Source organism: Muntiacus reevesi, chromosome 18 (genome assembly GCF_963930625.1).
Source record: "Muntiacus reevesi chromosome 18, mMunRee1.1, whole genome shotgun sequence".
In the NCBI taxonomy this organism is placed as follows: Eukaryota; Metazoa; Chordata; class Mammalia; order Artiodactyla; family Cervidae; genus Muntiacus; species Muntiacus reevesi.
This window is the reverse complement of record NC_089266.1, coordinates 16401780-16417223: the sequence shown is the minus strand read 5'-3', so window position 1 is coordinate 16417223 and position 15444 is coordinate 16401780. Positions and strand designations below refer to the sequence as shown.

General features: G+C 39.2%; 1 protein-coding gene across 3 annotated transcripts in view; it reads right to left on the bottom strand.

The window, feature by feature from the left end:
* KANSL1 (KAT8 regulatory NSL complex subunit 1) overlaps positions 1-15444 on the bottom strand; it is a 172509-nt gene that overhangs the window by 155711 nt on the left and 1354 nt on the right. For all 3 annotated transcript variants that reach the window (XM_065908748.1, XM_065908750.1, XM_065908747.1), the window contains exon 2: positions 15068-15209. The gene's annotated coding sequence lies outside the window, so the exon portion shown is untranslated. The remainder of the gene's footprint in view (positions 1-15067; positions 15210-15444) is intronic.

Genomic DNA, 15444 nt, shown 5'->3' with positions numbered 1-15444 from the left:
ACAATGATTTTTAGACATGGCACCAAAAGCACAAATGACAAGAAAAAATAGATGGATTGAATTTCCTCAAAATTGTAAAATTCTGTGCATTAAAGGATCCCACCAAGAAAGTGAAAACAACCCATGAAAGAAAATATTTGAAATTCATATGTGACAAGGAACTTGTATCCAGAATACATAAAGAACTCCTAGAATTCAACAATAAAAGACAATCTAGTTTAAAAATGGCAAAGACTATAACAGAAACAGACATTTCTCCAAAGATACACAAATGGCTACTAAGCGGATGAGAAGACCTTATCATCATTTGCTATCAAAACCACGATGAGATACCACTTCACACCCACTAGCATGACTATAATCAAAATGACAATTACAAGTATTGAGAAAAATCTGGAGAAACTAGAACCGTCACACACTGCTGGTGGAAATGTAAAACGGTATAGCTGCTTTGGAAAATAGTTTGGCTCCTCAAAAAGGTAAAGTTACCATATAACCTAGCAATTCTACTCCTAGGTATATTTCCAAGAGAACTGAAAAGTGTCTAAACAAAAACTTGTACAAGAGGACCTCCCTGGTGGTCCAGTGGCTAAGAATCCACTTGCCAGTGCAGGAGATGCGGTTTCAATCCCTGGTCTAGGAAGATCCTACATGCTGTGGAGCAACAGCATGGCTGCCGGTTGCTGCACATGCCACAGGGCAATCAGGATCTGTGTGCTACAACGGTTGAGCCCGCTCGCCACAACTACTGAAGCCTGCACACTCTAGAGCCCACAAGCCGAAACTACTGAAGTCCTCAAGCCCTAGGGCCAGTGCTCCGCAAAAAGAGAAGCCACCACAATGAGAAGCCCACGAACTACCACTGGAGAATAGCCCCTGCTCACTGCAACTAGAGAGCAGCAACAAAGCAACAGAGCACACACAGCAACAAAGACCCATCACAGTCAAAAATAAATAAATAAAAATTTTTAAACTTGTACAAAAATGGCTACAGCAGCATTATTAATAATAGCCTATTATTAAGATGTAAACAATTGAAACGTCTATCACCTAATCATTGGAAAAGCAAAATGGGGTATATCCATATAATGGAATATATATCCATATAATATGAACCTTGAAAACCTGCTAAGTGAAAGAAGCTAGTCACAAAAGAGCCCATACTGGTTAATTCCATTTGTATGATATGTCCAGCATAGACAAATCACAGAGACAGAAAGCAGATTAGTGGCTTCCAGGGGCTAAGGGACAAAAGGAAACAGAGACCAACTACTAAAAGACACAGGGTTTCTTTTAGGGGTGTTCTAAAATTAGTTTGTGGTGATGGATGCACAACTCTGTGAACACACTAAAAAAAATTATGTATTTTTAAACAGGTACATTTTATGATATGTGAAATGAATAATCAGTAAAGCTGTTTAAAAAAAAAAGGATGAAGCCAAAATAACAATTTCTAAACAATTATGATGTGCAATATATATATATATATATATGTTTGTGTGTGTGTTATACTACTTATAAAAACATCAGGAGAAGACGACAAGCCATAACTTTGTCATTTATTTCCCCTTGAGAGACTACTTCAGAGGACTAATATGCCTTCATGTTAGATCTGCAACCTTATTGCCAACAGTATATATAAGCAAAAGTTAGGTTCTCATCAAATTCAAGTTATTCTAAAAAATTCTATATAAGAATGAAATGAGGAAGATACAACAGGTCATAGATAAAAATCAGTCATCTATAGGAATGATACAAACTAGGACATCAGTACGTCAATGAAGAGTTTAAAGAATACAAAATCCTATTCCTGGAAGGGTTATCGTCAGTGAGATAGGATTGGAATGTACTATTATTTCAAAAGCTTAAACAAAAGTAGCAGCATTATACTCTGCTCAAAGAATATTATAACAGATGGTTGGCAAGGCTTCTGTAAAGCGGTAGTTCAAAGAGAAAAATCTTGGCATTGTCACCCCCAGTTCTACCCAGAGTACAAAGTAAAACACCCTGGTCCACAAATATAAGATCTGAGAGGACAAGTATGTGCTGAACAGGAAAAAAGATGCTGATCAGGCTACACATTCCAAGCCAGATTGATCATTTTATTTTTGCCCCTATAAATCAATTTTTTTGTTTGTATATGGTCCAATATATTACAGATGTGATTAGAGGAGTCTGTCTCCTCGCAATCAACAGACTTGTATAATTAATGCTAGTTTGGGATTCAACTTCTAGTTCTAACACCACGTAGCTATGTAACTTTGGACAAGTGACTTCATATAGAAAACAAGAGAGGGGCTTCTCTGGTGGCTCAGTGGTTAAGAATCCGCCCGCCAATGCAGGAGACGCGGGTGTGATCCCTGATCCAGGAGATCCCACATGCTGTGGAGCAACTAAGCCTGTGTGCCACAACTACTGAGCCTGTGCTCTGGAGCCCGGAGCATGACCACCGAGGCCACGTGCCACGACTACTGAAGCCTGGGCACGCTGGAGCCTGTCCTCCCCAAGAAAAAAAGCCACAGCAGTTGAGAAGGCTAAGCACCGCAACCAGAGAAAACCCATGCACAGCAACAAAGACCAAGTGCAGCCAAAAATAAATAAAAATGCATAAAGCAAATGTTTAACACAAAGCATAGAGATGGACTGTAAAAATACTTGACTGTAAGAAAGCAAAGAAGTCAGATGCTCAACCAAAATGTTTAAATCCTTAAGTAGCATGGCGGGGAGAAGGAAAGGAGGTGGGGAGAGAGGAGAAGAATAACTTTGCTCAAAATAAACAACAAAAAATGAGAAAAAGCAACAAAATATCATAAACTATAGCTGATCAGGAACACTAAGGCCTATGTAGGCAAAACAATTAAAAATCTTGCAAGAAAATGCAAAGCCACAGAGAGGTGGTTTAAACATAGAAAAAGCCAGATGCTGAATAAAGACTAACAGAGCACTTGATAAACAGGGTCTAAACAGTGACAACAGCAAGACAGCTGACAGACCTAACTGTAATTAGTTTCAATACCTACTGAAGAAGATATGAGGAAGAAATCTATTTCTAAATTACTCTTTAAAGTCTAAAAATCACTGAGAATGAATCAAATTCATCATTAAACAAACAAGATGCTTCCAAACTAATATATCAGATGTTAGGTAATCATGGAACCCCAAAGTATTCTCTGCATTTTAGAAGTATTCTCTGGGGACTTCCCTGGCGTTCTAATAATAAGAATCTGCCTTGCAGGACTTCCCTAATGGTACAGTGAATTAGAATCCACTTGCTAATGCAGGGGACATGATCTGATCCCTGATCCAGGAAGATTCAACATGCCTGGGAGCAACTAAGCCCATATATCACAACTATGGAGCCTGAGTACTGCAACTACTGAAGCCCAAGCACTCTAGAGTCTGTGTTCTGCAACAAGAGAAGCCACCGCAAGGAGAAGCTGCAACAAAGAGTAGCTCCTACCTGCCACAACTAGAGAAAGCCCCCATGCACAACCAAATGCCAGCACGACCAAAAATAAAAACATTGAAAAAAGAAAAGAAAAGAATCCACCTTGCAATGCAGGGGATGTGGGTTCAATCCCTGGTTGGGGAACTAAGATCCCACACGCTATGGAGCAACTAAGCCTGCATGCCACGACAATTGGGCCGGAGTTCCACAGTGAGAAAAGCCAAATAAATAAAGTATGCATAGATACACAGATAAAGATAGATATAACTCCCATCTACTCAAGAGAAGGGCTCTTGCTGTAAGCTTCAATTCGGTCAAACTGGCAAATCTCTACTAGAGGATGAGATCAGAAGACATATCAGCATGAATAACCTTCTGAGGAAAAGACAAACATGGCTTCTGAAAGATGAAATCACACCACACCAGTCAATCCAAATTCTCTGAGGAGAAAGTACTGAATGTAATTTATGTAGGCTTTTACAAGTCTTGGTAAGATTCTAAATAAAAAGCTGTTTTTAAAAAGTCCGAGTGACCGCACAGTTGAGAGTATTTACCATGGAAGGGGCGTGATTTATGAGACTGCACACCACCTACTGCACTAAGGAGGCACGTCTAGGTTGGGTGAGACAGGAATTATGGGTGGATCGATGCTGAGGTACTTCCCCATATGAAGTACAAGCACTGATCTTAGGTAATGTTTTCAAAAGGCTATATTTAACATTTTCATAAATTATATGAAAGATATACAGAGAATTTCCCATTTTGCAGATGGAGTGATGAGCTTCCTGATAGTGAAATACTACAATGAACTGGAAAAATAAGGAAACTGAGAGGTGGAAAGGATTTGTGTTATCAAATGAGAAACATTTGCAAAAACAAAGATTTATTTTTAGTTGAGAGAATACTCTGCAAGCATGAAAGCTGTCTAAATATCTATCTGCAGGGCTTTCCAGCAGAAGAGAAACTAGAGGTGCTCCAGGCAGTTCCTGTGTAGACAAAATTAGGCCCAGAGTGGAAACTGCAGAGGGACACATTTCAGCTAACATAATGACAAGCTTTCTAAGCTCCAGACCAGAACTAACTGAAGGGGGTGATTCTTACTCTGAATTACCTCTAAGAGACCTCTGAGATATAAGCAGCTAAAATACTACAGGCAGGAAAATGGCAGGTATTAACAGTGCAGCATGAAAAAGTGAAAAGTAAAGCATTTACAGGAAAAAAAAATCTAAGTTGTACCTAAAGGATGCATGGCTTCCAGTCAAAAAAGAAATCTTTAGATAATTACAGAATGTTGCCTAAAGACAATGGGATTTTTGCACGCAGAGGGGTGGGACTGCAAATTCTATTGGCAACAAGGAAAAGACTGTGAATAGAACATATTTTCCTATCTGCCTAATAAATCATAATTAAGCTATATCTGAAATGCAATTCAGATTGGTTACCATAAATCTAGAAAAACAAAGCAATGCTGACAAAGATCCAGAGAAGTGTACGTAAATGGAATGACTAAGAGACTGAAGGAGATTTCACTGCAGATTACACTTTAAAATCAATCATCTTCAGCTGAAAAACATGAAATGAAAGCCAAAGGGCACTATGATCAAAATCAGAAAGTGTACCAATATTAAATACTAATTTATTCACCAAATCTTGGTACCATATATTAGGCTTTTAAACTTGAAAAGGTGGATCTTTTTTTTCCCACAAAAGATGAAAAGAAAGTTATGGAATGCTTTATCACCAAGTGGTATTTAGGGATACGAATACTCAAGAAGTATATAAGTTCATGTATATTAAGTCCCTTCTGAGGTCCTACCAAATAGAAATGACATCTGAGGCCTTAAAATTTCCGAGGTTAACATTTTCATTTTAAACATTTCATTATGATGTTCCAAATGTACACAAAAATAGAGTATAACGAACTCCATATACCCATCCCCCAATGAGGTTAACATCTTCTAAGATAACTGCCTCCCCTCAAAACATCCCCTGGTGGCAACTAAGACATGACAATTGGCTGACAGTCCCTAACAGACTCAGTTAAGGCTTGCTGGCAGAGCTCTTTTATTCTTTTGCCTATGTGTGCACAGCTGACCCTTGAACAACACAGGTTTGAACTGGTCCACTTACACTCGGATTCTCCCCAATCAATACTTACTACACTCGGCTGAATCCCTGGATGTACAGCTGCAGATACAGAGGATCTACTCTAAAATTTTATGTTTATTTTCTATTGTATGGACGTCAGCACCCCTAACTCTGCATGGTTCCATGTGTGTAAAATATACATATACATTCTTTATCTTTTATATATTTAGAATCCGCCTTATATATCTCTATATCCTGAATTTTTCATTTATCATATACTCAACATTCTTGCCTGGAAAACCCCATGGACAGAGGCGTTTGGCAGGCTACAGTACATGGGGGTTGCAAAAGAGCAACCGAGCACATACACAACACGTACAACATTCTAAGATACTCAAAGTTCTTTTAAAATATTGTTTAATGGCTGTAATAACAACTCACCCTTAAATATGCCATAATTTACCCATTAATCTCACTGCTTATTCAGGTTTATTCCCATTTCTTACTTGTATAATAATGCTACAATGAATATCTTTGTTCACAAATTTTTCTACCTCTATTTTTCCCCTCTTAAGATAAATTCCTAGAATTACTGAATGAAAGGACAGTTTAAGGTTTTTTGATATGTAGTGGCAAAATACCTCCCAGAAAACCTGGGCCCAATGCCCTTCCATCCGCAGTTTTAGAGACCACCACCTTACTATTTGATAGGTTAAAAAAAAGTAGTGTATCATTTTAATCTGAATTCCCTTGATTACGCATCAGAATAAAAATGTTTCTTATATGTTTCTTGGTCATTTGTATTTCTTCCTTGTGAACTCTAATCATGATCTCTGTCAGAAAGGCTTTTTTCCTTTCTTTGGGCCTTGATGAAACTGAAAACCAGCTTAGATGGAGTCACATATCAGTGACTTCAGCTCCCTCTCCTGGCCAAAAAATTACTACCATGATCCGGTTATTGTTATTCAGTCGCCAAGTCATGTTCAACTCTGCGACCCCATGGATAGCCGCATACCATGATCCGGACCTAGATTTAAATACCTGTGTGTATGTGCTCAGTCGCTAACTCATGTCCAACTCTTCTTCAACCGCATGGACTGTAGCCCATCAGGTTCCTCTGTCCATTAAAAGCTTGCCATTTCCTAGGTTGTTGCTACAAACACAATTTATACACGGTAATAAAAGATTAAACATTATGTGTCTAAACCCATACTTAACAGAGATGTGATGGAAAAGGAGACAAGGAACACCTGATCACTTATATTTAATAATTAATGTCACCAAAAATGTTTAAATTATAATCAGGTCACTGCCAAGTTACTTACTGGATGGAACATTACAAGCCTAAAACTCATTTCTGTATACTTTATTTTCTTTTTAATGGCTGCACTGCGTGGGCACTTAAGGGATCTTCATTCCCTGACCAGGGATTGAACCTGGGGCCATAGCAGTGAAAGCATCAAGTCCTAACCCCTGGACTGCCAAAGAAGTCCCCATAACTTTATTCTAATAATGTAAAACATTCTAGTTGTCAGATGACGCTGCACTGTCAGCACACTGGTTATCTTCTCTTTTTTAAAAGCAAAAATAAGGAAAAAAAATCTACGTGCCCTTCATCATTTAATGAAGGATTTAAAAAAAACACAAAAACCCTCTTTGTAATCCTTAGTCCAAAACTACACTGCTGCTCACACTAAACAGACTAGGTCCTACAGTTCCAAAGGGTAAGGCCAAGATTCGCGAATGGATGTAGCTAACTCAACTTCTCTACTGATAACCTCCAAGATGCAATTCACAGGTTGGGCAGTGCAGTGCTCAGACGATTCATTCATTCAACGCACATTTACTAAGTGCCATCACTTTGCCAGCAGTGATGATGACAGACAGGACACAGCCCCTACTCTCAGAGAACTGGGAAACTAGCTGTCTGGAGAAGGCAAAGCCTGGGTACCGTCTGTCAGTTACTGCTGTTACTACACCTCCCTGCTATTAAAGAATTAGGAAGAGTATGCTTCTGGAACAGGGTAGCACTTTAGTAAAGGATGGTCATTCTAAGCAGTGGCAGCTGTTTGTGTGAAGATTTAGAGGCAAAAGAACAACAAAGTGTACAGAAGGAACTGCAAGCAGTTCAGCGCTATTGAGTGCAGAGCTCAGGAAGGAGAAGAGGAGACGACCTGGGCCACGGGCCTGGGTGCTTGGTTTGAACTCCAGCTCGAAAGGCAAGTAAGTGATGGCGAGGAGACACACGGTCCTATAAGGAGACCATTTAGCTCTGGGGAAAAACCACTTGCAAATCATAGGTATATGGATGTGAGACTCATACAGTGGTGAGACATAAACTTACCTAAGTTTCCCTCAGGAACTACATAGGCTATGAGGAGAGAAGGCCAAGACAAGGCAAACCCTGACTGAAAGAGACAGACGTCTGCACAGAAAACTGAGAACGAACAGCCAAAGGCAACAGCGATGACAGAAAAAGCCAGCACTCAGACCATTCGTACTTCACTGTGTGTCAGGCACTCACCTACGTGCTTTTCATGCATTAATTCATTTCCTCTTCATGACAGTCCTGGAAGGGTAAGTGCCATCACTTTTATTATTTTCCCATTTTTCAGATGAGGTAACTGAGGCGCAGAGAGAGGCACAAAGTATGGCAGAGCTGAAATCTGAATCTAAAGGACTCACTCCAGAGACCATGTTCTTTTTTTTTTTTTAACAGTATTTGTTTTTATTTATTTATTTGACTGGGTTGGGTCTGAGTTGCAGCATGTGGGATCTACTTCCCTGACCAGGGATCGAACCCGGGCCCTCTGCATTGGGAGCATGGAGCCTTAGCCACTGGACCACCACGGAAGTCCCCCAGAGACCATGTTCTGTATCCTGGCTCTACAATGCCTTTCAGAAATGACAAGAAGCAGGAGGGACCACCACCACCACAGCCAAGGACAACAATGGTCCATGGCATCAAAAACCACAAGGAGGCCTCAGAAAATAAGGAAAGGGATGCCTCCATAAGGGCAGGTACAGTGGAACACACAAGGAGAAGGGAGACAAATACTTCTCTGGCAAAGGGACCAGCCATTGCAGTTTAGGAGTTCTGTGTTTGTAAAAAGTGAGAGACTTGGAGTGTGTTTAGAATCTGATGGACAAGAGCCAAGAGGGAATGGGAGGGTAAAAACAGGATGGGAAAAGGGACAAATGACAGACAGAGGTATCTATGATGAGGAAGAAAATAGCGCAAGAGACCAGAGAGGTGGCCAAGTATGAGAAGAAACAAAGACAGGGATAGGGTGGGCCCAAGAAGGGTCTCGTCCCCACAGGCTCTGTGGAAAGGGGTTTTCTCTGTAAGCAAGGGAGCTGCTTAACTTCTGAAGAACCCTCCACAGTAAGATGCTTTTAGAATTGCAGCATTATATTCTTTTATTCTTTTACTCCTGTTTTCACTCTTATCCAGCTGTCTCATTAAACTATGATCTAGGTGGCAAACAGGTCACAAGATGATTTCTAAGCAAGAAAAAAATCTAGCGAAAACTAAAATCACTAGACTGTTCAGAACAAATATAAAATTCTTTAAAAAGATAGCATTTTTCTATTTCTTCAAGTTAAGTATCTAAGTATATTCTCTGAGCTTCCAGAACTTACTATGGCTACCCCCTTTGTCCTCAATGCCCAGAGCTGCTCTCTTGCTCACGACTTGACTTCTTTCCCTCAGCTCTGCCTCAGTACGGTCAGCACTCTCTCTGGCCCAGTCAGGCGGCCCTTCCTCCGCCAGTCCAAACAATTACCCAACGCTTCCTTTCAGGACAGGTAGACAGGAGAAGGAATTTGGGAACTAGCCTCCAATGACAATTAACAGAGCAATTTCATAGCACGTATTTATCAAAAGCAGTCCCGGATCACTGTAAAAAGCTGAGGAAAGTAATGGACTCTTCCTCTCCATAAAATGCACACAGGCAAAACCACACAATTTGCATTAGATGGTCAAAAAGCTGTCATTTTTCACGTATTTTATCCATAGAATACTTGGCTGGATAAGTACTGGAACAAGATGGCTCACTCTAGCCATCATCAAAGGTCTACTCACCTTCCCTGGCAAATAATTTATACAAGTTTAGTTTGCTAATATCCTAACCTCCCAGAGAAAGAAGGCATTAAAATAGAGGGGAGAGCTGCTGGAGGCTGGAGCAAGGCCAGTAATAGCCAGATATTAAGGTAGGCGATCAAGAAAGTAGATTACTCACAGACAAAAGAGTATGAAGACTGGCCCAAGAGTATCAAATATATGCACACACTACTCCATGAATACAGTTTACCTTACGACCTGCAAAGACACATTACATCTCAGCACAGTAGAGTTAGGATGTACATAGGGAGACTCCGGTAATTCTGAAATATTATTTAAGATAAAATTTTGTACAGGGTGCTTTTTTAAGGAGGCAGAAAAGCATGTAATATCTATTAGAAAATTTTTCAAAACTTTCACAGTATTAATATGAGTTTCACGAGAGGAAACCATCCAACAAAAGGGTGTAACTGGCCTGCAGAGAAAGATTTTGAAACAAAACAGTAGCCAGACCATCGTGTGTCTATACACTGTGTCAGAAAGCCTGAACTTTACCCTCAGGACAAACAGGAGGGGAGTGGAAGCAGAGGGCGGGCCATGTCAGCCGGTTCACAAGAGGAACCTCCTCAAGGTCTTGCTCTCTCTGGAATGACCCATACTGTCCACCCCCAGAAGAAGTCAAATGCTGGAGGATAACCATGCCTGTTTCTTCAATATGGCATCTGACAGAGGATAAAACATCTCTCTATTCACACAGACAAGGAGGTGTTAATTTGAGACAGGTATCTGGGCCTAATTCTCAGGTAGTAAGGGAATCCCAAGGTTTTATCAATTTCCACAAAGGACGAGACATGGAGAGCAGACTGTAATCTTGACCTTAAACTTTCAACTCAGAATTTTACTGATAGCTAAACAAAAAGAATATTACCACCTTTTAAAGTGTCAATTTTATATAAATCTAAAGTCTCAACAACAAAAATCTAGACATTAAAGACAAATAAGATAAACAAGGTCCTACTCTATAGCACAGGGAACTATATATCCAATACCTTGCAATGAATATTAATGGAAACAAATCTGAAACTGATTCAGTTATGTATCACTTTGCTGTACACCAGAAACTAACACAATCTTGTAAATCAACTATACTTCAATAAAAATAAAAGGACAAATATATGAGACACCTAAAGAAATAATCCACTTCTTTAAATCATGTGACCAATTTGCACCCAAATTTTCATTTCCTATGTATAAGTGTTGGCGGTCTGCTACCCTTGATGAGTAACATTAGTCTATGGGGCTGTCAAGGCTAAAGGATGCTGTTATGAGTTGAATGGTGTTCCCCAACCCTCAAGAAGATATTTTGGACTCCTAACCCTGTGTACCTCAGAATGTGACCACAGTTGGAGAAAGAGCCTTTACAGAGATAACCAAGTTAAAATGAGGTGATTAGAATGTGCCCTAATCCAATATGACTGCTGTCCTTTTAAAAAAGGAGAATTTTTTAACAAAAGAGATACATACACAGAGAGAACTTTGTGCAAAGACTGGAGTTATGTGGCTAAAAGCCAAAGATCTACCAGATGCTAGAGGAGAGGCCTGGAAGACATCCTGCCCAAGGGCCCTCAGGTGGAGAATGCCCCTGCCCTCAGACTTCTAGCCTGCAGAACTGAGAGACAATACATGTCTGTTGTTTAAGCTACTTACTTCGTGCCACTTTGTTATGGCAGCCCTAGCAAACAGATGTCATGAAGAAAATTAGTAGCTCATGTTTATTGAGCACATACCAAGTATTATTCTAAGCACTTCGCATCAACAAACTCATTTAGTCGTTACAAAATCCACCCCAGGATCTAGATACTATAATTATACCCTTTTCACAGATGAAGACACCAGGTCTCTAAGAGGATAAAAAACTTGCCCGACAGCAGACAGAGCCCCCAGTATGACCACTAGCTATAAGGAACTATGATTTATTGTAATTATTTTAATAACAGTGGTAGTCACTAAGCCAAACACTATGTATTTTACAGATCTAATACACACAACAATCGTCTGAAGTACATGTTCATTTTTGTTTCCAATACAAAGGAGAACCCTGAATCTCCAAGAGATTTTCTTAAAATTGCCCCACATCTCACAACCAAGAATGTGACAGTGAATCTAACTGCCAACTTGAGGAAATAAACAAAAAATCCTTTTTTACTAACATTTTAAGTGCAAGTGAAAATTTTTAATGTCTGACCTTGCAAATCAATACCAGAAATCTAAATCTATAAATTCAAAATCCTTCAAGATCCCAGGAAAAAATGGGCCCTAGATTACAGTATCCCTTGTCTACACATCCCTTCAACTGTTCAAGGGCTGTTTGCTCTCTCATCTGTGATCCCTTGACTTTTCTCTAACTTCCAGACACAGGAGAAGAAAAGATGTAAGGACTGTGATACTGTTTTTTAAATTTTTTTTTTTAATTTGTATTTAATTTTTTAATTTTGATACAAACATCAGAAAGTGTGAAAAAATATAATAGTGAGAAGTCTCCTTCCCACTCTGTCCTCTGCCTGCCCAGTTCCTAGACATAACAGGTAACCAACGTCACCATTTTCTTGTTTACTCTTCTAAAGTGATTTTTTATGCTTTTTTATGTTTTTCTCCCTTTTTTCTTTCTTTTTTTTTCCTTTTTTTTCAAAAAAAAAAAAAAACACACAAAACACATCATACACACTGCTCTGCATCTTGTAGATCTTTACATAGCCTTTTGAATCATTTTAATTGCATCCTTTTGTCTGTCAAGAATATTTTTTACTTGCGTTCATTACAGTTCGGTCTAGTACACAAAGCACCAGCACACAAAGCTACCAGCAGTCCCTGAGAGGTACATGAAATGACAGAAGGTGGACCCATGACACAGCAAAGGCCTTGTGTCTCTTCGCTCCATCTCATCTTCACTTTTCTCCAACTTGCCCAATCCTCCTCCTCTCTGCTCTTCCATTTCACCCATGCCCTAACCCTGACAACTGGACCTGAAAACATCAAGTATCACTGCTACTGCTTAGTCATGGCTAGCATTCAAACAGCTGCAGACCCCTTATAGAAAGAGAACGGGATAAATAATTTCCATGGGAACTAATTAACAAGAGTGCCTTCAACTGAGTTTTTTGGGGAGTTATATTTCCTTTATGTTATTTATGTTTCCTTTGATGCTTTGGTTCTTAAAAAGGGTAAACATTAGCACTATTTTCTACCAGCCTGGGAACATAAATAAATACACACTGGGGCCTAACGTTTGAGTAATACCTACAGAACTAGAGTTCATTTTGAAATAAAATAATCAAAGTGTAAGAATTATAGAAAATTAATATTTTGGCTCCAAAGTATATATATTTTAATTAACCCACTTTTTACTTAAAAATAAGTAATTGCAATCTGAAAACACATCTCAGAAACATTTTAAAGCTATTCACAACTGAAAAAAAGAATAAAGTTCTCTATCCCATTTTTATTTTCCGTCCTGCAAATTCAATGATATCCTGTTCTCCACCCCCCCACCCCCACCCCCGCCAAGAAAGTGCCTTTTTCCCCCTGCCCAGCTCAAACACCACAGCTTTTAAGGTTTTTTTTTTTAAGTCATAAAAGGAGAAGGAAAATGTTAACAAATAAAAAATTTGTTCAGACTCAGAAGCAGTCTTCAACTGATCAAAGGATTAAATTAAGGCAGTCACATAACTGCATTCTTAAGTAGTTAACAGGTGGTAACAGTCTGGAGTACTGACTTCACTCTCTATTCCTATCATGCCAGAAACCTCTGGTGCAATTTCAAGGATTACTATAGAACTTACCCAGGTTCCAAGACTTAGAGGTAAAATGTCATATGTAAAAAAGCAGGCCTCCGTATATCTAACCCATTTTTAGAACCAAAATGACTATGAAATAAAAATCTAATATATTGATCCCCAGTTCCTCAGGTTTCTAGTTGTTCTTGAGTTGCTAAGTTCTGTCCAACTCTTTGCGACTTCAGGGACTATATGTAGTCCGCCAGGCTCCTCTGTTCATGGAATTTCCCAATATTCTTATATTGGAGTGGGTTGCCATTTCCTTCTCCAGGGGATCTTCTTTACCCAGAGATGGAACCGGAGTCTCCTGCATTGGCAGGCGGATTCTTTACCACTGAGCTACTAGTGAAGCCCAGGGAACTAGTACCTGTTGATATCCCCTTGTCTGCTTCCTAAAGATAACAGAGGCCACCGGGTCCTGGCACTAAACATTCAATACCAAAGAGAAATATTCTTGTACAAGGCCCTCCAGTTCCTACGGTTCAGGACTTGCAGCTGGGTTCCCCATGCAACACCACCAACTCTACAGGGAGAATGGCTGGAAAAACTGAGTCTCTCTGACTTCCTTTACACTAATATAAGCACTCTTCAGCCAACAGTAGCAGCTGGAACATAAATGAAGATGAGAACTCAGTCTACATTTCCCGCAATCAAAGTATTTAGTTTACACAGACTGCATTAATATCTGACGTATTCATTCACTGCATTAATTTGGAATTCCACAGGGCAGGGTAACAGACAATAATCTAACGACATTAGTATTTAGCTCTGAAGAAAGCAACCTGTACCATCCAGTAAAGCTAGTGGGGGGCTTCTGTTACTTTCCCCATCCTTCCTCCCATTTTCCTCCCTCCATGTATCTTAAGCTTTATCCTGTTTAGTCTTTCTTAATGGAGAGAGTTTTCTGGCCATTTATGTACAAGAAACTGGAAGTAGTCAAGAGAAAGGAGAACTACCACATCACTGAGAGTTTTTTCATGTAAAGATCATGTTCTCACACTGCCCCCAAAGAGGTTTATCTTGTGAGATGAAACATGGCACAAAGTGCTAACTGTTGAGAAAAATAGTACAAACTCGCATACAAAGGACTCGGAAATAGCAGGAAAACTCTCCCACAAAGCTATACATATAAACAAACAGGTCTTAGAATGTTCTAAACATACTAAATCAAGTTTCAGTGTAAATAAATGGCAAGTGACACATCTTCTGTAACACATGAATCAGCTACAGATTTGCAAGAGTGGGACACGCCCTAGCACCTACGATAATACTAAAGGACCTGTTTGAAAGTGGACCCGGCTGTCTGAATTGCCAGTCCATCCTACTGAGACTGGAACAGAATTTTACAACTGTGTGGGATTGTCATAATTTAAAGCTAAAAAATAAACACATCATTATCATGGAAGATAATTTGAGAACTTCATTAATATTTTAACACCAATAATTAAGGACAGGAGCAACACAAAGAAGTAACCAAACAGTTCTAGGAGGCAAACACAAGGGAAAGGAATGTCAGGGAAGACGCTTGAAGAACTGCAAATTCAAAAACTTGAAAAAAAACTCAATACTTAAAAAAATATAAAAAAACAAGACGTTTATAATTAAAAAAAAAAAAAAAAAAACCACACATCTTACCTTAAGAGGCATCCAAGTAGCATTCATAGTGTCAGGAGTAGTTCAGGCAGTAATACTCAGAAAGGAGCAAGAATGGAGTCTTAGTAATTCCCCAGCTACCAAGTATAAGCAGGTAGGAAAATTTTTTGTTTCAAGAAGGTATCTGAAAAAGAGAGGACTTTCATTTAGACTAAAAATAATCCAAAAATAAGCATATAGTTTAAACTATCTGGACAGAGATTCAAAGTACTATTTGCCTCACCATCTTAAAAAGATGTAGAAAATAACTGTCCCCTTTGGAAAAGGACAAATGTGTGTGGTGTATGTTTCTCCATAGGTAGGAAGAAATACATTCTTTCATAAAATTGCATTAAATGTGTAACACGTATCTTAGATAA